This window comes from Phodopus roborovskii, unplaced genomic scaffold (genome assembly GCF_943737965.1).
Source record: "Phodopus roborovskii unplaced genomic scaffold, PHOROB, whole genome shotgun sequence".
NCBI classification, from domain to species: Eukaryota; Metazoa; Chordata; class Mammalia; order Rodentia; family Cricetidae; genus Phodopus; species Phodopus roborovskii.
In genome coordinates this window covers 1624023-1636458 of record NW_026126597.1, presented here as the reverse complement: position 1 = coordinate 1636458, position 12436 = coordinate 1624023, and the positions used below count along the sequence as shown (strand labels likewise).

Below are 12436 nucleotides of genomic sequence, written 5' to 3'. Positions count from 1 at the left end.
TGTTGCTGTGTTATTGCACAAGAGCCCAGACACCGAGACCTACACTTGCTCAGCTAGAGCCAGTACACCATGTCCCCATCTGCCCTGAGGCCTTCTCTGCTGTTCAGTCCACTGGCCCAGATACAGCCCAGCACAGTGTGTGGGAAACTCCTAGCTGAAGTGTACCATCCTTAGCCAACCTGGGCTGCTTCATCCCTCGCTGCTGCTCACTTACCTCTGGGAGGGCCCCCGACAATAACTTACTACACCTTCCTTACAGACACCTTGGGCAATCAGGGTCAATTCCCACATAAGCCTTCAAGGGAAAGAAGTGGCAGATGGCTCCTCCACTCCCCCGACATAGGAGCGACATGTCCCCGGTTGGCAGTATAGTGACTACTTTTCCCATCACTGTGACCAGATATCTAACAGAAGTAACTTTAAGAGTGGTGAGGTTTATTGTGAGTCATTGTTGAGGGAATGTAGTCAGTCATGGTAGGGAAGGCACAATGGCTGAGTAGGTCAGTTAGTAGATACCAGAACTTATAGCAATGGCTTTGTGTAAGATGCCAACAAAGAGTGCGTGAAGCCAGAGTTGGGCTGAGCTATAGTCTCCGGGCCCACACCCCATAACTCACTACCTCCAGCCTTTGTCCCAAAGCCTCTACAATGCCCTAAAACAGCACTAATACTGTCAGCTGGGGAACAGATGTTCAAACATATGAACCATAGAGCATATTTCCCATTTACACTATAAAAGGCGAGTGGGTGTCTAGCCCATGTTCAGTCCCATGTGTTTCTACTTTTGATGAAGACCACCATAGAGAAAGATGGGAGGGGGGAGAGAAAGTAGGGATGAACGCAGACGGAAGATTCTTGAATGCAGAACCTTGTGTGCCCCCTGAGCTGGAGCAGGTGCTATGGGAAGGGAGATGGAAGAGCAACATTAAGTCCAAGAAGCCACCAAGGCAGGCAGTACCTGTTTCTGAGGTCAGTATGTAGGTTTCCAACCGGCAATCACCAACCTGAGTCATTCTGTAAGGCCCTGTGACATGTGGTATCAGCCTTGAAGTGTCCAAACTCTCAAAGAGCTTTCTTGTCAGCCTCTGTTCTGTGTATGAATAAGTCAGAGGTATAAACGAAAGAACAAACTCGGTTCAGAATGGGGAGAGCAAACTTTATATTGGTTTGAGAGGTTGATACCCCCGAACCCTGTGACCCTGAACGTAAGGCTGCAGGAGAATGAGAGTGAAGGGTCTGAGGATCAGTTTTTGTAGTGGAGAGTAGGGAGTGGGGAGGGCATGGCTTTAGCAGATTGCATGCTTTTTTGCTACCCCCTGGCTCTAAGGCATTTTGGAGGCATTCTGGATTCTATGAACAATAGGTTTCTTAAAGCCTTGGGCCTGTGTTCCGGTCCTGATTTTGTGGTCTGGGATTTCCCTTATCTCATATTGTCCCATCTACAATGGCTTCACCAGCAAAGGCAGAGAGAGTACTGCCTGTGCCACAGGGACCAAGAGGTCCTGGCCTTGTCCTCCCTGTCAGGGGCCAGGTAGCTCCCTATTTTGGGAGATGAGAATCCCCGCTGTAGTTGTCTGCTGTGTGTCTGTGTAGAGACTTGTAGGAAGATAAATTTAAGTTTCAGAAAATTATTCTCCTATGTTTATGATATGTGAAATGGAGGAAAAACAGATTCTTAAGAGGATGCCTTTAATTTTGTCTATCAAGACATCTAATTTTGTAGCCTACACAGGCTGATCTCAAACTCCCCACGAACCCTGTTGTGATCCTTGTGTCTCTTTTCGAGAACTAGGATTGCCGACATCACACTGTACTGGCAAAGCTTTGTAGTTAGTTGGGTATGCTGGATGCAGTGAAGTATATGTCATAGTGGTTTTGATCTGTCTACATGTCCAGGTAGCCTGGTCAAGTGAGGACCCAGAACTTCCTTTGTCTCTCCTGCCTAGCACTTCCTGTCAGTCCTAACAAAGGATTGGCCCCAACTTCTCAGACTGTCAGGGACAGTTGGCTATAAGCCATGTGCAGGTCCATCCTTGAGTGTATCTCTGTAGCCAGTATTACAGAGTGCAGCCTCTAGGCTAGGCTCAGCACATGGAAAGTGGCACATAGAAAAGTCCCTGGATGAATGTGGCCAGTATAGATGAAGGTTTCTCTATGATGATATTTAGGTGAGGCCAGAGGAAAGGGAAGAGTAAGCCAATTGAACAGAAACTGGTACACGCACCTGGAGAAAAGAGCAATACATACGAGAGGCTAGTACATGTATTTGGAACTAAGGGAGCAGCTCCCAGTGGGGTGGGAGGTGATAGGCAGTGACCAGCTGGGCTGGCTCTTAGAATGACAATGACTCTTGAGGCCATTATGAAACTCACTCTGGTATTCTAGGGGGTTGGGTTGCCTGGGCTGGAGGTGACATTGAAATTCCTATTAGGACCACTAGACCATAAGTCTCAGCTCAAGCGACTAAGGCTCACTCCACCTTGGGCCACCCCTGTGTTCACCTCTGGTGATGAGGTAGTGGTGCCTGATGGCAGATGTCATTCTGTAACTATGTATTCTCTTATTGGTTAATAAATAAAGTACTGTTGGCCAATAGAAAGGCAAGATAGGCTGGACTAGGAGACAAAGAGGATTCTGGGAGATGTAGGAGGAGAGTCAAGATGTAGGGGCTTAAGAGAAGAGGTCCGGACCCTCTCTTCAGTAAGATAAGACCACGTGGAAACACTTAGATGAATAGAAATTGGTTAATATTTAAGACAGAGCTAAATAAGAAACGCTAGTAACAGGCCAACAGCATTATATCTAATACAGGGTCCCTGTGTGTTATTTGGGGCTGACATGGCTATGGGACCAGGGGAAACTGATCATAACAGGTGCCACTAGCAGGGATCTGCTGGATACACAAAAGTAGCCAAACCTTTGCCAGTTCCTTGGCCTCCTTTATTCTGACATGGGTGTTTGGTGCCTTATGCCCATCCCATGTTCAGACTATGACCTTTGGGTTGTCCTGATATGGCTTAATTGGTAGGGACTCTGACTTGACATTGAAAGACCTGCAGAGCGTGGACCTTCAAGCTCCCACTCAGGAAAGGCGCCCCCCCCCAAATCACTCACGAGAAGTGGTCTTGATGTACAAGCATGTGGTTTTTATATTTCAAGTGCATTGGGGTCCACAGTCATGCGCCACGCTGGGGCAGAGGACTAAAGACCACGAGGGCGGAAATAAGATAGCTTTTATAGGATTAAAACAAAGCCCGCACATCTTAAACCAGTCATCTCATAGCATCCAGAGCCTGGGCAGTGCAGACCAATCAATTTAAACCATCTAAGCCCACAGTTTATAGACCAATCCGTTTCCGATAGCCCCAGAGGGTTGCATTCCCGTGGGTCCTGGGTAGGGTGACAAAGCTCACTTACAGGTCCTGCTGTAAACTGCAAAGAATGTGCCATTTTGACTATTTACTGGCTGAGGTCAGGGTCTGGAATTTAAGGTTTAAACTTCTAGCTTCCTGGCGTCATTGGAGAGTTAGGCTGTATTTTTCCATTCTTACAACATGGGGTATGGGGAGGAACTAGACTTCTTGGGGCTTGCTTCCTTTGGGTAGTGGTGGTGAAGACCTTTGCACCCCCTATACCTTTGGGGGACTTAATAGCATAACTCATGGCCAGTGCTCAGCAAAGGCATCTGTTCCTCTTGTCAGTTTGACACATGGTACAGTGTCCCTGCCTCTTCCTAGCTAACTGCTCATGGGTCCTCTGGAGATTGCAAATCAAAGCAAGCACTAGAAGGCCTGGTAACAAAGTTCAAATGTTCTACCCTAAATCCTCCCAGTATTGAACCAGGAGAATATTAGAAAGTAAACACGCACACACGCACACACGCACGCACGCACACATGAGGAATGGAGTACCATTAGGAACACTGTCCAGAAGGTCCTTTCAGATGGTTTGCAGTGTTCAGCCCACAGTTCCTTTCAGATGGTTTGCAGTGTTCAGCCCACAGCTCCACAGACAGACTGTATTCCAAGTAAGGGAATGGTGAGTATGCACATTATTCTGGTCCCAGTTCCTTTGTAACTTAACACCACTGCAAAATCATCAGACTTGAATAACTGGTTATGGACTCAAAACCATGAGCATTCTGAATTTTTGTATGAAACAGCCAGTGCATCCGACCACAGAGTTGCACATACTTTGTAGTACCCACTTTCAGTCGTGGGTCATACTATGGAAGCCTGTGACAGCAGAACAGCAGGCTGTGGTGGCCCTGCATTTGGGATTTTCCATTTAACTTCCTCTCTTCCTCTCAATATTTGATCTGTACATGACATCCCAACACATCTGTGGCTGTCTCAGGACCAGAGCCACACTAACCTGAATCTGGGCAAGGGTATCAAGGTGGAGAAGGTGAAAACTTGCTTGTAGCAGGGGATGTGTTTCTGCAGTGCCTGGGGCACAGGGTTAAACATGGAAGCTTAGCTTGTGAGGAAAGCCTTTGGCTCCTCAGCAGGCCCACTCCTCCAAGCAAAAGGTTCCTCGGAAGTCTGTATCCCTTGTTTCAGGCCTTGATGCCGGTTGGTTGCCTGGATTAGGAAACGAAGCGTGGCAGAAGCAAATTAAAAACTTGGGGTATATTCCCTGCTCAGAGTAACTGCTGTTCTTACAGCCATTTGATCTGCCTTGATTGTTTCATTTAGTTGTCTGGGACAGTGTCTGCCTTTGCCCTCTAGGCTGGCCCAGAGCTGCCATTCTTTCTGCCTCGAGTTACAGGAGTTACAGGCATGCACCACGGAGCCCAGCCCTATCCCCAAATCTTCATACCTTTCTTATTCAGATAACTGAGTCAGTTCACAGAGTCCACCCAGAAATAGCTTATGGAGCCCTTCCCCTGAGGGTTTTGATTTTTTTGGGGGGGGGGCTCTGGGGAGGAGTGGGGAGTGACTGCTACAACACTGGCATTGCATTGCCAGCATGCATCTTTTCTTTCATCTCCCCTGTGTATAACTACAGATCAGGATTACCGAGCCATGTAGTAAATCTTAAACTTCTTGAAAAAAACTGCTAGCTTGTTTCCCCCAGTGGCTGTGACATTGGTGTATCACAGTGGTGTACAAAGCTTCTGGGCATCCTTGCCAATTCTTGCTATTTTCCACTTGTTTCCATTCTAGGCATATTGATGGGCATGGGCCAATCTTACTGTGGCTTTGTGTTGTCTTTCTCTAATAACTGGTGCGGCTTGCGCGCCTTTCTGAGCTCCACTGCCTTTCTGAGCTCCACTGCCGTCTTCTCTGGAACTGTGTGTTTAAGCCCTCTTCATTTGTGTCCATTGGGGTTTTGCCATTGTTGAGTTCTGGGAGGTCTTTGTGTAGCCTGGATATTAGTACTTTATCAGACATGGGGCTGGCCAGTGCTTTCTTATCTGTGGGCTTCTCACTGCACTTGTATTTTTATTGTTGTTTTGGAAACAGTGTCTTGCAAAGTAGCCCTGGAATTCTATATAGAACAGGCTGACCTCACACACTGATCTATTTCTGTTTCAAAAGTGTCGAGATTGCAAGGTCCCACTGTGCCAAGCTCATCATTTCTCTCTCATCAATGTCCTTTGATGCACAAAAGGGGTGTTTAAATTTATCCTTTTTTTCCCTTTTATTACCTGTAATAAAAGTCACCAAATCTAATGTCATGAAGGTTTCTTCTTCCGTGTTTCCATGAGAGTTTTGCAAGTTTATGACCTACCTTTATGTCTCTGATGTGTTCTGAATTAGTTTCTCTCTGTGTGTGTTTGGGGGGTGTATATTCACATGTGCATGTTCATGTGTACGCACATGTTTGTGGCTGTGCATACATGAGGCCAGACGGCAATATCAGGTTTCTTCTTAGTTCTCAACCTTATTTATTTATTTACATGGCCTAGGCTACTTCAGACACACAGAGAGCTGCCTGCCCTTCACCTCCTGAGTGCTAGGCTTAAAGGCATATACTACCACATCTGACACAGGGTGCCCAAATTCTGAACCCCAAAATCACCAAGACACCCATTTCAATACAAAAGCAAAGAGTCTTTTATTATTTAATGAGTTAACCCCATTAATTTGGGTCCTTCATCCATCTGTCACAGCAGCTGGCATGAGAAGGACCCCAAGGGGGACTGTGAGGTGGGAGGGGATATATTGCATAGAACAAGGGGAATGTCTAGGGGTCTGCAACAGTCTCAAGATTCCTATGCATCCGATCTTGGGTTGATTGGTCAAGTGGTTGCTATGGCCTACAGACCCTCCCAGGGTGGTTGCTATGCTCTGCATGTCACTGTTATACCATTTTGACCATAAAGCAGGCCCAAAGCCCGCCAACTAACTTCTGATTGGTTCCTTGCCATGTGGGTATTTGACCTCCTAGTGAGTAGGGCAGGAGGGGCGCGGTCAGGCAAGCACAAGTTGAGTCTTTTCTGCAGCTTGCCATGGCTGCTAAAGCAGAGGGCTAGCCCCTTCAACTCCTCAACTCCATTTTAAATTTTGAGCTAGGGTCTCTTTATTGAACCTAGAGCTCCTAATTCAGCCAGGCTTGTTGGCCACCAAGTCCCAAGGACCCTGCTATTTTTTGCCTTCACATGCATGTATTGCCCCATCTGGTGCGCTCTGTGTGTGCCTCTCTCTCTCTCTCTCTCTCTCTCTCTCTCTCTCTCTCTCTCTGTGTGTGTGTGTGTGTGTGTGTGTGTGTGTGTTGTTATGTACACGTGCTTTCATGGTTACCAGATAAAGAGAAGTCACCTTTCCCCCCTAAAGCAGGTGACCTGAAGCTAGGCCGATGGCAATCCTAGCAATCCTCCTGCCTCTACATTCCACAGCCCTGGAGACTGCCACAAGCTGACGCCCTGCCCTGCATAAGAGCAACTGAGCAGAGCCAGGATTCATCTCTCTCTGTTGCCTGAGTGCAAATGCAATGTGACCAGCCACTTCACAGGCCTGCCTGCCTACATCCCCTCCCCTCTGTGATAGATTATAGATAGCCCTTTAGCACAGAGCCAGAGTAAAACCTTTCTTCTTTAAGTGGCTGTTGTCAGGCACTTTGTTATAGCAATGATAAATTAACTAATACTAATTAATTAAATCCTTGGTTAAATTTTATCCTAATCTTTTGACCCCTCTCCCTCTTCCTCCCTCCTTATGTCTCTCTTCCTCCCTCTTTCTTTCTCTCCCTTTCTCTTCCTGTCTCTCCCTTTTCCCTCCTCTCCCCCTCCCTCCCCCTCCTCCCTACACACTCCCATGAGCACACACAGGGAAGCCAGAGGAATATATCAGGTACCCTGCTCTATTACTCTTTCCTTCCTCTGCCCTACTCCTTGGAGACAGGGCTAGGCTTGCTAAGCCCAAGCCCCAGTAATCCACCCTCCTGTCTCTGCCTGCCATGGTGCTGGGGTTACTTGTGCAAGCACAGACATGCCTGGCTGTTTTGGTTTGTATTTTTACATGGGTGCAAGGATCTGAACTCAACTATCTTTATAGCCCTTATTTTATTCTTTTTTTTTTTTAATGCCATTGCGCATGGAAGTTACTCCTTCACTTTTCAGATTGTTATTACTGTAGAGAAATAGATGCAACTGGAATTTATGGTGATTTTATGTAACTATTAAATTAATAATAATCTCCCCCTCCCCCCGTGTGTGTGTGTGTGTGTGTGTGTGTGTGTGTGTGTATGTGTGTGTGTGTGTGTGTGTGTGTTTTGGCCAGAGCTTGCAATGATGTGTTGATCCTGTTTTTAGCTGAAAAGCTTTCTTGCTGTCAGCAGTGAGCACGGCACTAAGGCTTATCAACTTTGCTGTTGCTCTAGCCAGCTTTTATCTTCATCAGTTTCCTCCATTGTTTATCTTTATCTCTGCTCTGATCTCCAGTGTTTCCTTCCCTCTGCTGGCCTTGGCTTAGTTTGTTCTATTTTCTAGTTGTTCACAGGATAAAGATCTTCTCTCTGTTTGAAGGTAGCAGATGAAGCTCTGAGCATCCGATAACGCCACTCGCACCATGTTGCATAAGCTCTGGTGTCTCATGCTTTCTTTTTCATTTGTTTCATGTATTTCTAATTTCCTCTGCGATGTCTTTTCTGACACACTGGGGTTTTAGAAGCACTCATTTCATATTTTTTTGTGAGCTTTTCTTCTGCTTATTGATTTCTAGTTCCACTGTGGTACAAATAGATTCCTGGTATGCTTTCTGTCTTTAATATGTATAATCTGCCCAGGAGGTTGGTTTGTATACACTTGAGGGAAAAACGTGTTTCTGTTGTTGTGTTGAGTGCTTGTATGTACCTGTTATGTCCAACTTGGCTTATGGTGTGTTTTTTTCCTTCTGTTACCTTATTAATCTATCATTATTGAACTCTGAACATTGAAGTCTTCAGTTACTGTAGAACTATATTCCTTTCAACTCTTAATTTTTGCTCCATAAATTCTAGAACTTTCATGAAATGTGAATTGCATGTTTTAAAATCCATTCAGGTTATGAGCTTCTGTGGTTTTCTTTCTATGTTATGACTACACTTTTAGGATCTGTGGTTCATTCAATGCTCTGTGGGGGCCCTCCTGCTCTTCCCCCCTTTCTCCCTTCCTTCCCCTCTCCTTCTTCATCTCCTCCTCTCTTTCTTTTCTAAGATAGGCTCTCTGTAGCCTTAAAATTGTGTCCTCCTCAAAAACAGACAAACGAAAACCAAAAAGAAAAAAAAAGCTGCTGGGCATTGGTGACACACATCTTTAATCCCAACACTCGGGAGGCAGAGACAAGTGGATCTCTGTGAATTCCAGGCCAACCAGGTCTACGGAGAGAGTTCCAGGACAGGCTCCAAACTACAAAGAAACCCGGTCTCGAACAAAAACAAAACGAAACAACAACAGAAGCTACAACAACAACAACAACAAAACCCAAAAAGAAAAATCGTGTCCTCCTGCCTCAGACTCCCAGGTCCTGAAAACCCAAGCATGTACCACTATGCCCAGATGTGTACGTTTCTTCACGTGACCCTGCTGCACTACTCCAGACTGTATGGTCAACATGACTGCACAGTTACTTTCCAGCTGTAGCTCCCTCGTGGTATGTGCTGTGCAGCTCATCTTCAAATGCTTAGTTAAGGTCCGGACGTGTGTCTTTCTGTTTATGTCTTTGCCCCATCTGGTAATCAGGACATTTGTTACTAATGGCCTTAGGAGTATATGATGTGTATATTGTATGCGACAGTTTTTCATTACAAGCCCACTCAGTGGCTTGTCCTTTCATTCTCTTGACAGTATCTTAGTAGAGTAGACATTTTTTATTTTGATGAGCTCTGGTTTGTCAGTTTTGGTTTTGGTTTGTTTGTTTTTGGTTGTGCCTTCAGTGTCCTATCTTAGGCAGTCATTGTCAGTCACCCTGTTGTGCTCTGGGATTTTTTTTTTTTTTAAACAGCTTCGTGTTTGATCCTTGGATTTGTGATCCAGTAACTTTTAAGACCCATCCAAGTCCAGCTTCACTTAATTGTGTGCAGTGGTCCTGGCAGACCATTTCTTTCCATTCAGTTGCTGTTTCTTAGACAAAGATCAGTTCATCTAGTTTTGTGATTTTATTTCTGGGCTCTGCTCTGTTCTGTTGAGGGTCCTGTTGCTTTGGCAGTACCACACTGTCTCAGTTACTGTACTTCACTACAAGGCTGGAATTCAGGCGGTGTCAATACTCTTAGTTCTTCTCTTTGAACACTGTGTTGGCTGTCTGAGACCTTTTGCCTCTGCATATAAATTTTGGATCAGGCCGTGAATACTAACAAATCTTGCATTGATTTACAAATCAAATTGTAAAGAATACTGACAACGCTGAATCTCCCTACCCACAAATACAGAATGTCTCTCCATGTAGCTGGCTTTCTCTGTTATCTTTCATTAGAATTTGGTAGCTGTCCTTTGCGAATGTGTTTTAGATCTACTCCTTTTTATTTGGCATGTTAAGTGAAATGGCATTGTGTTTTCCCTTGACGTGTCCCATGCCCATTGCTGGTTATCGGAGAGGGATGCGTGGAAGATGCTTGCATCTTGCCTTGTCTCATGCAGTCTTGCTGTGTTGGCTTCAGGAACCTTTTCCGGTCCATTCTTTCAGATAGTCTACATAGATGATCACATTGGCCAGGAAGAGTTGATGTCTTTCTTCCCAATGTGAATGCTTTTTAAATTTTCTCCATTTGAGTGTTGTGGCCATAATGTCCAGTGTGGTGTTAGAATTAGAGAGGGCGTCTTTGCCTTGCTCCCGATTTTGGTGGGAAAGCTTTTGAGTTCTTTGCCACTAACCTTGGAGTTCACTATAGGAGCTGTGTAGATCATCTTTATCATGTTGGACAATGAAAATACACCTTTTAAAAAATTTGCCAAATTCCCTTTCTGTATCTCTTGTGTCTCCATCTCTTGTAATAATTTTATTGGTTTCTTCCTTCATTTGTTTTAACCCCCTCCCCTTTCCTCTTGGCTTTTCCAGACAGAGTTTCTCTGTATAACAAACAGCTTTGGCTGTCCTGGAACTCACTTTGTAAACCAGGCTGGCCTCCAACTCACTGAGATCTGCCTGCCTCTGCCTCGTGAGTGCTGGGATCAAAGGCTTGTGCCACCACTGCCTGACTTCATGAAATAATTTTCTCTTTCTTTGCTTTCAGTGTCCTGTCACTGCTTAAATGGTATTTCAGGACAAAAGATAAAAAATTAAGTTACATAGTTACTTATATACTTTAAATCTTGTACAAGGCATAAGAAATAGTAACCAACAAGGAAAAAAAAAAAAACTGAATTCTATACCTCTAAATAGATTGCCTACAAATATCTGCACGTTTCAACCTTTGTGGTACCTGTGTTGTTTTATACTTGAAGAGACTATTTACAGAGATGGAAAATTAAAGAGATAATAATGTGTAAGTTAGCCCTTGCTAAAGATATTCAGGAGGAATATATTGTCCTTTTACTCCCAGGGAGTCACCCCTCCCCTGTGGCGCCTCCCGGGCTGACTGGATTCACTGGTGCTTGGCTTCTGGTGTCCTTTCTAATGTCCACTCTGCATTGGACTCTGCAGTGCCCTGCTCCTCACCTCCCTTTGCTTGTGACCAACCAACTTGCTTCTCCTGTGGTCCTCAGCCCTGTGGTGACTTCAGATCCCCACTCTGTGAGACCCTTCCATATTTGGACTAGGAACAAGAATGGCCTCATTTTTAATACCTTCAGGACGCTTTCATTTTAGAAAGCTTCATTTTTTTGTTTTGTTTTCCCTCTGTCACTGTGACTGCTGGAAAGTTCTTTATGAAGTGTCTTTTAGACTTGTCCTCTTAGTCATTGATAGTTCCTGAATGTTTTTCTTCCTCTTTTCTTTATTCCCACTGTGGCTTTCTAAAATCTCAGCAAAGGAAGAGGAAGGGGATTGATTTGTTTTATGTTCTCTCTGTGTGTATGTTCACTTCTGCTCTTCTGTAACTTTATCTTTTTTATCATCTTTCCTTCCCTCCCTCTCCCTCTCCCTCCCTCCGTCCCTCCCTTCCTCCCTTTCCTTCCTTTCTTTTCTTGTTCAAGTCTTGAACAAGACTTCTGTTTCCATGGAGTCTCCAACATCTTTTAAGGATTCAGTTTCAAGCTCTCCTCAGCCATCACTTCCTGTGACAGATCATTTGCAGTCATTTTTCCCCCAGTACGTTTCATTTTGGTGCAAACCCACTGTTTCTCATCCCTGATATTATCTCCAAGGGTACATTGATGGCCCCGAGACCCCAGTAGGAATTGAATTGATCCCAGGAAGACCAAATAAGGGGCAGTCTCTGTCAGTGCTGACATAACTCTGTCTGTAACATTTAACACACCTTACATTTTGAATCTGAATGTGGAAGGGCTGACTTCTGATGTTCATGTCATCTTTAACATATTTTTTTCTTGGAGCTCTTTTCTGTCACTCACATTTGTATTCTGTCTCTCATCTTCCATTATTTCCTTTCCCTTTGTGTTCTTTAATCGCTGGTGGGGCCTCATATATGACATTCAGACCATTTATATGTTCATTTCCCACAAGAGTCAGTCATCCCATGACTCTTGTTCTAGGAGGCACTGCTGTATCCATTCTTCTGATTCCCCTTTGTCATGTGATGTCTTCTGTTCACCCATCCCTACCTTTTTAAATTTTTTATTTTTATTTTTTTGTGCATTGGTGTTTTGCCTACATGTACATTTGTATGAGGGTGTCAGGTCCCCTGGAACTAGACAGTTGTGAGCTGCCATGTGGGTTCTGGGAATTGAACTCAGGTCCTCTGGAAAAGCAGTTAGTTCTCTTAACCTCTGAGCCATCTCCCCAGCCCCCTTTGTTTTTTAAAGATTTATTTTATTCCTTACCTTCTTGATGTTGGATTTGGACATAGGATGAAAGTCCTTTTTGCACATGAAATGGGTGAATGATTTCCCCAT

The 12436-nt window shown here is 44.8% G+C and overlaps 1 protein-coding gene and 1 pseudogene across 1 annotated transcript in view; one reads left to right on the top strand and one right to left on the bottom strand.

Annotated features, from left to right (window-relative positions):
• Chdh (choline dehydrogenase) overlaps window positions 1–12436 on the top strand; it is a 28237-nt gene that overhangs the window by 6971 nt on the left and 8830 nt on the right. The window lies entirely within an intron of this gene.
• The window catches only part of LOC127236848 (corepressor interacting with RBPJ 1-like), a 19569-nt pseudogene extending 7133 nt beyond the window's left edge, over window positions 1–12436 (bottom strand).